Source organism: Dermochelys coriacea, chromosome 9, assembly GCF_009764565.3.
Source record: "Dermochelys coriacea isolate rDerCor1 chromosome 9, rDerCor1.pri.v4, whole genome shotgun sequence".
NCBI lineage: Eukaryota > Metazoa > Chordata > Testudines > Dermochelyidae > Dermochelys > Dermochelys coriacea.
The window spans coordinates 78,373,178-78,384,687 of record NC_050076.1 but is presented as its reverse complement, the minus strand read 5'-3'; positions in this window follow the sequence as shown (position 1 = coordinate 78,384,687).

Sequence of the window (11,510 nt, the reverse complement as noted above, 5' to 3'; positions counted from 1 at the left end):
AAGGTTAGAACGTTAACTTTCTATTTTTAAACAAAAGCTCAAATCTGGAGCTCATGCTTGTGGAGTGTTTGTTCTCACAAAAATTTATTCACAAAGAGAAGGGAACTTCCAGCCCTGCAGGTTAGAGTGGGCTTCCCACTGTGACTGAGGTGCTGGGCTTTTTGAGCCTGAAACCGGCAAGTATAGCCAGACCTACCCTCCTTTATTCCGGTGAGTTAAATGTTGGTGCTTAATTAGTAACTTAAATGCCTCCACCATAACCACTTCATTGCTGAATAACTACCCAATCCAACCAGCAGAAGACATTGCTATGCCAGGCATGCCATGAGTTGGAAATGCAAGTCAATAGTGTTAATGAAATCTGTGGATACTAAACATTATGGAAGTGAGAGGAGCTAAAACCCCACTGAGCATGGCAAAATGATTTAGCTATGTCAGAAATGTGAGTAGGAAATCACAGGAGAAAGCACACTAGATGTAAATCTCCAGTGGTTTAAGAAAAACCAGCCTGTTTTGTGCTAAATATGGAAAGGCACTGTTTCAGGAGCGGTTAGCAGATAGTCCCCCTCTGTCTGGCACTGGTGAGGTTGCACCTGGGAGGCATCATTCAGTTCTGGGCCCCTCACCACCAGACACATTGGCAAACTGGGGAAAGCTCCAAGCAGCACAACAATAATAATTGGGGGTTGCAGGGACTGATTATTAGTAATTGAAAAGGTTAAAACTCTCATGTGAGGGGAACATGATACATGTGTAATAGAAGGAAGGGTGCAAACACTAAGGACTTATTTAGGGTGGTACAAGGCAATATAAGTAGGTGTCATGGGCTGAAATTGGGAGGGACTGTGGGAGAATGTGGGGGTGGGGAACAAACCCAGCATCCAGTCCCCCAGCTCCAATGACTCTTTCATTATTTAGCCACAGTGGAACAATTTCAGCAAGAGAGGTTGAGGGAGCCCTGCATCATAATATCCCATGACTCCCCTGAGAGGCATGGGAGACCCCGGTTCAAAAATCTTTTCTCTGCTGCTGGCAGAGAGGTAGGCTTGTCTCTTACAGCCCAAGTGAGTGCTCTAACCACTGGCCTAAAAGTTATGAAGTAGGCACTGGCACTCCCACCACCTCCTCTGGCCAGATTTTGAATAGGACCTGATCTGGTAGACAGCCTCTGAGCACGCCTGCTGGATTGGGTCTGATTTAGGCAAATGAATGCCTCTCTTCCCCCAGTTCATGAATCAGTGGGGGTCAGGCAAGAAATACATCTCCAGATGCCTAGAATGAGACAGCAGTGTGGATTCCAACAGGACAGAAACTTCGGTGCCTACAGGGTTAAGCTGGAGTTTTGTAGACAGGTCAGTAGTACCTTTGTGGATTGGGGTCAGAGTGTTGAAAGAAAAAAAATCTCCATCTCTGTTCTCCTTTATCCCATCACTTTCGGGGTGGACAGCAGCACCATGACACCCTCCTAAGATATTGCAACAGGAGGGATTGTCCCTGGGGATCTTCAGCGGAGCGATAGTGATGAGTCAACACAGATGAGTAAGATAGAAAAGGGGTGCTGGGTCTCAGCCTGGAAGAACCTCTCTTGTTCCAAAAGTAGGTGGAAGGGGCAGCTAGTGAAATGGCCTTGGGGAGGCTACCAGAAGACAAATACCCATCTTTGGGGCTAGGCCTGAGTTGAGGAACACCACCTGTAGCAAGGCAGGAATCTATTCCTGATCTGAGTCCCCTGACATAATTACAGGACTAGCTAAACCTCTGTCCTCTTTGTGGCTGTGTCTGAGTGTTCACTTCAGGGGTACAGAACACCCCCTTCAGGTGCTGGGCCTCATGGCTTTACTTTTCCAGGGGTGAAATTCTGCAATTCTCCCACTTTTTGACTGGGCTGTAGGCTATCCTGTGTATCCCCTGTGCTAACCCAACAGGTGCGGCTGGGTTCAGCACCTGCAGTTCTTCCCTTTAGGAGTCTGACCAGTGGTGAATAGAGTGACCAAACAGCCTTCTTAAATCAAAAGTGTTTTTATTTTAGCAATAGGAATAAAGTATTTAGAGAAAAATGTAACCACAGTCAAGCACATGGCAACAACTTGCTTCTGGCCATAGTAAGAGTGGGCTATTCAATGCCCTGGCTGGAGACCTGTCATGCCAGGAGCAAGGGCTTGGTGAATAATTATGCCATGAAAATGGCTTATGTTAGTAAGGAAACAACCAACAGCAGGGACTCCACCAGAAATAATATCCACTGAGATGTTGGCTCATCTGACTGCTCTAGTGGACAAGACAGCTGGAGACTGCAGCCATGCTATCTGCAATCCCAGATACGTTCTAAAAATGTGAAGGATAAACAAACAAATCAACAAATTATCATTAATTGAAGCTGGTGCATTTCTGATCACTGTGGCCTTCCTTTCTCCCCTGTCCCTCCACACTGGACCACTTTTTTTTTTCTTTTCTTTTTTTGCTTTTGTGGCTGGTTTTATGGGCGCTGGGTCCAGTTTGGATTCATTCATGTTTCGTATGTGCAGCGTCCCGGAGATTATTTCTGAGTTGGGCTTTTTTAAATCAGCTTTTTGCTGTGGAAGAGATGGGAAATGGTCTTATCTGTAGATCCTTAAATAATAGCTCTTTTCTCATTTGCATTCCTCAACAAAGTGTCTGCAAGGCCAGTTTGAGGATGGGATAAAGAGGGAGGAGACAGCAGAATATACCCCCACAATCTGTAGCCTCAGGGGAAGTCAGTTTCCAGAGCTTATTGAATGTTGGTTAGGTTTACAACTTTCACTTGCTGCTCAGTTCACTGGGAGTTGAGTCCTATCTGCTGCACTAAACTAGATTACAGGGTCTTGGCTTGGGGAGAGTTGTAAGGGGCTGGAAGGAAAGGAAACCTCCTTTTCCAACCAAAGGCAGCTAGTCAGATCCCATTGCAGCCTCAGGTCTGTGTGTCACCTCTCTTCCCCAACAGGGGAATAGATAAAGGATCTGGGTAGTAGTGGATCCCTGGCCCTCACCCCTCCACTGATGGTAGTCCCACAGACCTAGAGAAAATAGGTTTGTGTATGGTGGGATGGAATTCTCTTTTTACCAGAAATCTTTAAGCAGCCCCTAATTTGCATGAAATAGAGCAGATTGTAGCTTCTATTTGTTTATTCCTGCAGCTGGAGGCTTATCATAGTGTGAGCAAGAGCTTGGTGAATGATTACATATATATGCAGGAGAACCATTTTTGCTTGCTCTAATAAATTTGTTAGTCTCTAAGGTGCCACAAGTACTCCTTTTCTTTTTGCGAATACAGACTAACACGGCTGCTACTCTGAAACCTGTCATTTTTGCTTCTTCATACTATGGTCATTATTTAATACATCGTGCATCAACCATGGGAAAGGGACTAAGAGACTTTTTTTTTTCCATTGGACCATATGAACTGAAACCATAAACTCACTGAACATTAAATCCCACCAAATGAGGGTAGATCTATCCTCATCATCGTATCCACTCATTATACTCCACACCTGAACATAGCCATTATATGGACAACATACTCCCATATCTCAATGTCTGTACTTTGACCCATTAAACTTTTACCCCCAATCGGGGAGATTGCAGAGTATGTATTCCTTACGCCACTCGCTCCTAAACTGAACTTCGCTCCCCTTGATAATCTGTACCTTATTCCCTGATAACCAGAAACTTCTATGCCTAAACTCTGAACCGTTTTCTTTTTACTTCAACATTATCTTAATAAAATTATTAAATCTGAAGGGGCAGCCTGCAAAGACATGTCCCACTAGGCAATGCTCAGTCACTATTGAAATAGCTAGGCTGCATGCTCATACCTGTAGTCATAACGGGCTGTGCCTATGTTGAATATAAAGGCAGATACAGGCCATATCCAGCCTATAGCCCATACTTTGGCCACCCCTGCTGTAAGTGGCTCTGTAAATCTAATCAAGAGTCCTGAAAAAGAGCTCCATGTCGCTTGAAAGCTTGTATTTCTCACCAACACAAGTTGGTCCAATAAAAGATATTACCTCACCCGCCTTGTCACTGAAAATCTAACTCATTTTTAGACCTATGAGGGAAGCAGGTGAAAACAGGACCCATTGCTCACAGTAGGGGAAGTGCCTGGGCTCCTGACAATTCAATAGCACAGGTAGGAGCCAGCCCACACTGCTGGGTGGACCTGCTTGCTCACTCTAGACAAGGCCTGGGGCATAGTCTCAGCTTCCCATTATTTCCTTTCATCTCTCTCTAGGATCCATTTGGCTAATGTTGATAATGCTCCTCTAGGCCTGTTTGACCCCACCCCAGATAATCTACACTGAAACTGCTCACACACAATGCAAGGGGGAGGGGTGCTGAGGTGGTGTTCTATGTCTGACCATCAGCATGTTTGCAATTAGCCAGAGAGCACCACTTCAAAGAGGGAGCAGCAGATCTGGTGAGTAGTTACTGAGCCTGATAAGAGAACAGGCACTTCATGGGATTTCCTTTAGTTCTGGGCAAGGGATTTATTTTTGTAGGAGCTGGCAAGTTCCAGTTAGCAGACAAAGCAAGGCCATCAATAGGAAAGATGGAAGTGGCCTTTGTCTTCTTTTCCGTTTCTAAATGGAGTAGGGCCCCTTACCCTCCTCCCAAAGGCGTCAGCTCTGCAGTGTGGGGGGCATCCAGCTTCCTTCAAACCCCCCCCCATATATTGTTGTTGTCCTGGGAATCATAAAAGATTAGGGTTGGAAGAGACCTCAGGAGGTCATCTAGTCCAACCCCCTGCTCGAAGCAGGACCAACCCCAATTAAATCATCCCAGCCAGGGCTTTGTCAAGCCAGGCCTTAAAAATCTCTCCACCTCCCTAAGTAGCCCATTCCAATGCTTTACCACCCTCCTAGTGAAATAGTTTTTCCAATATCCAACTGTGAAATAACTCAGTTTTTACATGCCAACAATTGCATCTTTAGGGCAGGTTCTGTCATGCTGCTTAGTTCAGACTCTGTACTAATTTTTAAACACAACTTACCCATAGTGACGTCCACTCCATAAACACCTTCTGGAGGGTCCGTGGATTCACTGACAAGGGGTACGTTTGCTCGTACCATGCAGACACACATACATTTGGGAGTGGGAAAAGTTGTTTCACAGGGATGGAAATCCTGCTAAATTGAGAACAGCTGAAGCTTCCTCACTGCGGGAAGGGGGAAAGAAGAGTTTTGCCCTTCCAGGTGGAAAAAATTAAGGGATCGACTCTTGTTAATACCAAACATATGCTTCCTTGGTTTAGCTGATCCAGGACAATAAAATGACAGGGTCCTCATTACTGAGCTAACCTTAGTACTCAGAACTCTAACAGGCTGGAGGACCTGTTTAAGACAGGAAAACAGATGACCCTATGAGAAAGGAAAGAGCAGCTCCCTGCCTCCATCTCCCCACCCCAAGCCAAAGGGAGACAAACAAATGACTGGCTTATGCTCTACAAGAAGTTGACTCCTGCTTGCTGTCTCCTCTGGTGGTTATCCTGCTGAGGCTCCACTGTAGCTAGTTTGAAGTCTGAGTCTCTGTTTATGAACTGACTGGTGGGAGTTGTTTCACGATTCATAGCTTCTGTCTGTTGAGTTCACACCATGGGCTCATCTTATTCCATCCCATAAACTCCCTGTGGGCCACTGTCCCATCCCTCTCCATTTCAAGAGCTCCTTGCAACTCCCTACCAACCTCTCCTTCATCCCTGGTGCTCTCTGTGTACCCCCATATTAGAGACCTGTATTCTCTCCCCCCATGCCAGGGGATCTAAGGATTTATTTATTTTGGCCTCACTCAACCCTCCTGTGAGACAGGCTTTGGATATGTAAGGATCACTGACCTGATGGCTGAAAAACAGCCATCTGTGGAGCATGGTATTTAACAGCACCAGTACACAGGTGTTTAAGACAGGACGTGAAGTAGAATCCTTTATCTGATTGAAAATTCAGGAGGCATTTAGGGAGCTAGAATTCGCGCCCATTTAAATTTGTCCAGGAGCCTGGATGACTTCTCAGAAAATGCTATGAGTAATCAAGGACTTGGTTTGATGTCCTCTGAAAATTGGCACCTTCAACAGCAGCATGATGCTCCCAGCTCCAGGATTGAGTTGTGGTAGAGAAATAAAACTGGCAAGAGATTGGGTCTGTGCTGATCAGGGCTTGGCTCATGTGTTATTGCCAGGAAACTGGATCATACTAGTCACGTTCTCTGTGAGGCTTGGGGCAAACTACTATGTGTAGATCTCTCTGATTCTGCTAACGTATCGTGGGCACCTAGCAGTCTGGGAAGGAAGAGCCTGTGTCTACACTGGACCTTTTTCCTAACATTTCCCACTGGTCCTGCCAGCAATTAGCTTCAGCAGTGGGAGTGCAGTTGCAAGCCAACTCCTGCTATTCCAATCACTATGCTGCCTAATCTAGCTCAGAGCAAATCTAGATGACACAATGGTTAAACTGCTGGAGGAGCCAGTCTAACCTACAAGTCCTTCTGTTGCTGTCACCTGGATATCTGCACGTCCTAGAAGAGGATTACATTGTTGAAATTCCAGAAACGGAGTGGTTCAATGGGAGGTACGCTCCCGTCTTAACTAATCAATGTGATGTACAGCTAGAGGTACTGTCTTTCTGATGAGAGTAACTGGTTGTAATGTCACATTACATTGTCTCTTTAATCCCCCCCCCCCCGCTTCCTTTGGATAGAGGATTCTCCTCTTTCTCTCCTAGTCTGCTGTGTGGTGTCCCACTCTAGAGATGGCTGCATTTATGCAGTGGGTAAAATGATTAAATAGAGAGTATATAATTCATTAGTAAAGAGGTTTGGGATCCATTTGGATGACAGGCAACATAAATTTAAAACAAAATATTACTTTTAAGAAAATGTACACCTTTCTAGGGCTGAATCTATGTCTGTACTGGATTGTCAGTGTCTGATTTAGATCATGAGCTATTTATTATTAATAATCCAGTACAGAAAAAAACCTCTTTAAAAAAAGCCCTGCAGCAGCACTAGCTCTAATACAGTAGCATCAAGGTAAGCTGGCCGTAGCATTTTGCAATAGGTGCTTCTGGCTCCTTCAAGGGAGGGGAGAGGCCAAAACCTGAACCCACACCTCACCAAGAGTTACTTTAATCTCTGGGATGAGACACGGTATGTGGGGGAGTTGCACCTCACTGAGAGACCAATCTTAAAGGCTGCTGTGGTCTTGGTTGGCTTTTCCCACCAAATCAATGAAGAGCAGCAGTTCTGTCAGGCATCTCCTGCTCTTTCAGTCTTGCAATGAATTAGCTCCCTCTGGCGAAGTGTAATAGGCAAAGCATGTCAATGGACCACGTGTCTGTGTCCAGCATGTGCATCTAGTACAGCCAATATGTGATATTTCAGTTTTATAAAGCTTTTCGTGGAAAAGATTCCCTGCTCTTCTCCCATCACACAATAGGACTATGGGTGCAGCATCCAGATTTTCATTTGCACTCTAATTTCCTTAATGGGGAAAAGTGAGACTAAAAATGGTCTAATAAATACATCTCCAGAGAGCTGTGGGAAGAGAATCAGAGAAAAATCATGTGAAAAGGTAAGAAAATTAGCTTTGGAAAAGCTAGGTTTTCTCTGAATTAAAAGTAACATTGGTTTAAAATGACAGGTTTCAGAGTAGCAGCCGTGTTAGTCTGTATTCGCAAAAAGAAAAGGAGTACTTGTGGCACCTTAGAGACCAACAAATTTATTAGAGCATAAGCTTTCGTGAGCTACAGCTCACTTCATCCGATGAAGTGAGCTGTAGCTCACGAAAGCTTATGCTCTAATAAATTTGTTAGTCTCTAAGGTGCCACAAGTACTCCTTTTCTTATTGGTTTAAAATGGATGCCCTGCTACTTTGCCCATTTTGCTAACAAGGGAAGATGCATAGCAAAGCTTGTAAATAAAATTGTCCATAATAGATCATTTTCATGTATCCACCAAAAGCTTGGGGCAGATACACAGCCCGCATATAAGGCACTAACATCAAACAAACAAGCTTCCTGACTAACAGTGACATGCACAGAGCCCCCTGTGGGACCATGAGAGCGGGAGTCATAACCAGGCTGGCAGGAACAAGCTTCTCTCAGAGTTTTGCCCATGGAAACTTCCTGAAATTCACAGTTCATTTACCTGAACATACAGAGGACGAGACTTTGCCCTGTACACAGACAAATGGTATATTCCTGAGGAAAAAAATGTTCTTTGATAATGGTCAAGGTTTAGTAATGTACAAAGGTACAATTTATTTAAAAAAATAACCACCAAAATGTTAAAACTATGGCAATAACCCATAAGGTGAAGTATACATTGAAACTATAGAAATCAGTATATTGGTGCTTAGATACAAGTGATAGGCAGCAACCAAAATCCTAATAGACACTTTCATCTTGTTTACACTTGGATTTTTGAGCCTGTAATTCCCAACTGGTACAGTTCCACTGGTGATAGCACTGCTGGAAGCTGCAGCATCACCCAGGCCTGGACACTTTTATCACTGAGTCATCTAACTCTGATGATTTGCTCCAAACAGAAGTGTGATCATATGAACATAGGAACTGCCAGACTGGATCAGACCTGTAGTCCATCTAGTCAAGTATTCTGTCACACTGGCCAATACCGGATTCTTCAGAGAATGGCATAAGAACCCTGCAGTAGGTATATGTGGAACAACCCCACATAGTTTCATCCTGATTTCTAATAGTTTGAGATTGATGTAAAACCAAAAACACAATGCTTAATAAATATTCAAAATTGTAATGAATCATTATTCTGGATGTTCTTGATATCTATTGTGGTAAACCCAATGTGACAAACAGCTACAAAAGGGGGGTAGTAATTAGTCCCAGGGGTTTAAAAGGCCCCTCCTTATCCACTGAGGAGAGAGAACCACTGGGCAATAAGGTTCAGCTGGAAAAGGGGTTGCTAGGGAACCAATTAGGTTCAGCTGACTCCAACTACTTGGGACCTTTGTAACCCTCCCCTGGGTGGTAGGAGAGAGAGGGAGTGAAAGGAGTAGGGAAGTTGCTAGTAGGCTGTTTACAGCAAGACACCAGACCCTCCCAGTAGGGAGGCTGTACTGACTCCTGAGAAGGGAAGGAAAATAAGCACAAGGGACTGACTGAGGAGAGGAGTAGTAGGACCTTGTGCCACCTATAAGGATTCGCCTTGCCCCAAACCTGAGTCTCCAAGGCTAAAAAGGATTGAGCCTACTGAGGCGAACAAGGTATTTTGCCACACTATATAAATTCCCAATCCCTTTTGGAATCTTGTCAAGATTTTAGCCTCCATCTCTTCCACTGGCAATGAATGCTACAGCTTAAACAAATCATGCGTGAACAAGAATTTCTTTTTAACAGCTTTGAATTTCCTACATTTTAATTTCACTTACAGTCTTGTTTGTAGATTATAAAACAAGGAGAATTGAAGCTCTCAATCTACCTTCCCTATACCACTGATACTTCTATCATATGCCTTCTTATTTGTCTCCTTTGTAAGGTGTATATAATCCTAGTCTTTTCAATCACTCCTCTCATGATTCTCATTTTCCATATCTTTGATCATTCTCATTGCTCTTCTTTGACCCCTGCCTCCAGTTCTGCAATATTCTTTTTGAGATGGAGTGACTAGTACCATACATAGTATTGAGGTGAGGCTGCAACGTTGATTTATATATTCCACTTCAGTGAACTGGAAGGTAGCACTCGGGATTTCCAGGACCTTGAATATTTGTCTTTCTTCTTGCAGAGAAAAGAAAAGAAGGGGTGGGGGGGAGGGAAGGGAAGGGGTAGGTTCTTTCACCTCAAAGGGACTACTAGGAAACTAAGGCCCTTCGTTCCTGAGCCAGGCATATCAATCAAAACCAACACTGAAAACAAAAAAAGAAGGGGAACAAACAGCCTCTCTCTGATCCTAAATAACCCTCGGGGATTTTCCATGTATTTACTCGGTTCACTGCTTTCTTGAAGTTCAGAGTATAATTAGACATGTAACAAAACAAAATCTCTTTCTGAGTTCCTTTACCCTTCTACGGCATAATCTAAAACTTCCCCCTCCAATATGCTGTCAGTACCATACTAAAATCTTAAATAACCAAAGGAAAACCCCTGTAAACAACTTTTTTTGGAAGCTGGTCCCAAAGGTACTTCTAGTTAAAATAAGGTCCCCCCCCCCTTTTTTTAGAGCAGATATTTTGACCAAAACCCTCATAGAAAAGCTAAAGGAAAAAGAAGCGGGAACACTCAACCCATCCATTTCTTAGATGTTCCTGATCTTGGACTCTAGAAAGTAGAGGTGAGCTGGAGCCAGTTTGCACCGGTTCACTAGAACCGATTGTTAAATTTAGAAGCCCTTCTAGAACCGGTTGTTCTGCGAGGGACAACCGGTTCTAAAAGGGCTTCTAAATTTAACAGGCCAAAAGTGGCGCCTTAGGCACCGACTCCACGGGTGCTCCAGCTTTTGATGTGACTCCACTTTTGATGTGATCAGTGGGGGGAGTGGCTACTCCCCCCCAGCTATGCTCCCGCACCCCTAGGAGCCAGAGGGACCTGCCAGATGCTTCCTAGGTAAGCACCGCCGGGACTCCCCGCCTTGCCCCCCAGCAGGTGCCTCTGGCTCTTAGGGGTGTGGTGGGCACCCACTACGGTGGCCCATGAGACCCTCCTGCCCGGTTCTGGGGTCAGTCAGGGGACGGGGAAGGGGGTGGATGGGGCAGGGATCCTGGAGGGGGGGCGTCAAGGAACGCGGGGGGTGCAACGACCCCCTCGTGGGGTGAGGAGGGAATCCATTGTTAAGATTTTGGCAGTTCATCACTGCTAGAAAGACAACGCACAAAATGTTTGTCTTGCATTCAGTAAATTACCCTGACTTCATAGTCTTTTTTTCAAGAGCACAATAACCCTCTCTGAGACCGTATAGCTTCCACTCAAGGAGACAATTGCAACCCCATGCAGTATCTTTGGGAACCACTGTATTAAATATATGAAGACAAAAAGTGGGGGTGGGGGTTTTTGGTACAAAAAGGCTGACTTAAACTGACACAGAATTTTCTGTCTGATCCAGCAAAATTTTTGTCTAAGGGAGCTCCACTCCTCGTGAAGGCTTGGAAAGACTTTGGCACCATAAGTAGAGCCCTACATGGACACCAAATTTATATCTACAGGTGCAGATACCTAAGGAGCTGCAGGGCTCTACCAGGAACGGCAAAAGCAGCCACACATCTGGCCACTGCTTGCAGGAGCCAGCGCCCCATGCGGGCAGCTCCTCCGGTGTTGCTGTACCACCTATAGCCCTGCCCATGGGAGTGGGCACCAGGCTCAGCGACTTGCATGTTCCCAGTCTAGCATGACCAGGGACAGCTGCAACTGAGCCTGGTGCCTGCCCCAGTGAGTGAGGATGGTACAGTCATGCCAGAGGAGCTGCCTGCACGAGGCGCTGACTCCTGTGAGCAGTGGCCAGACATGTGGCTGCTTTCACTGCTGCTGTTT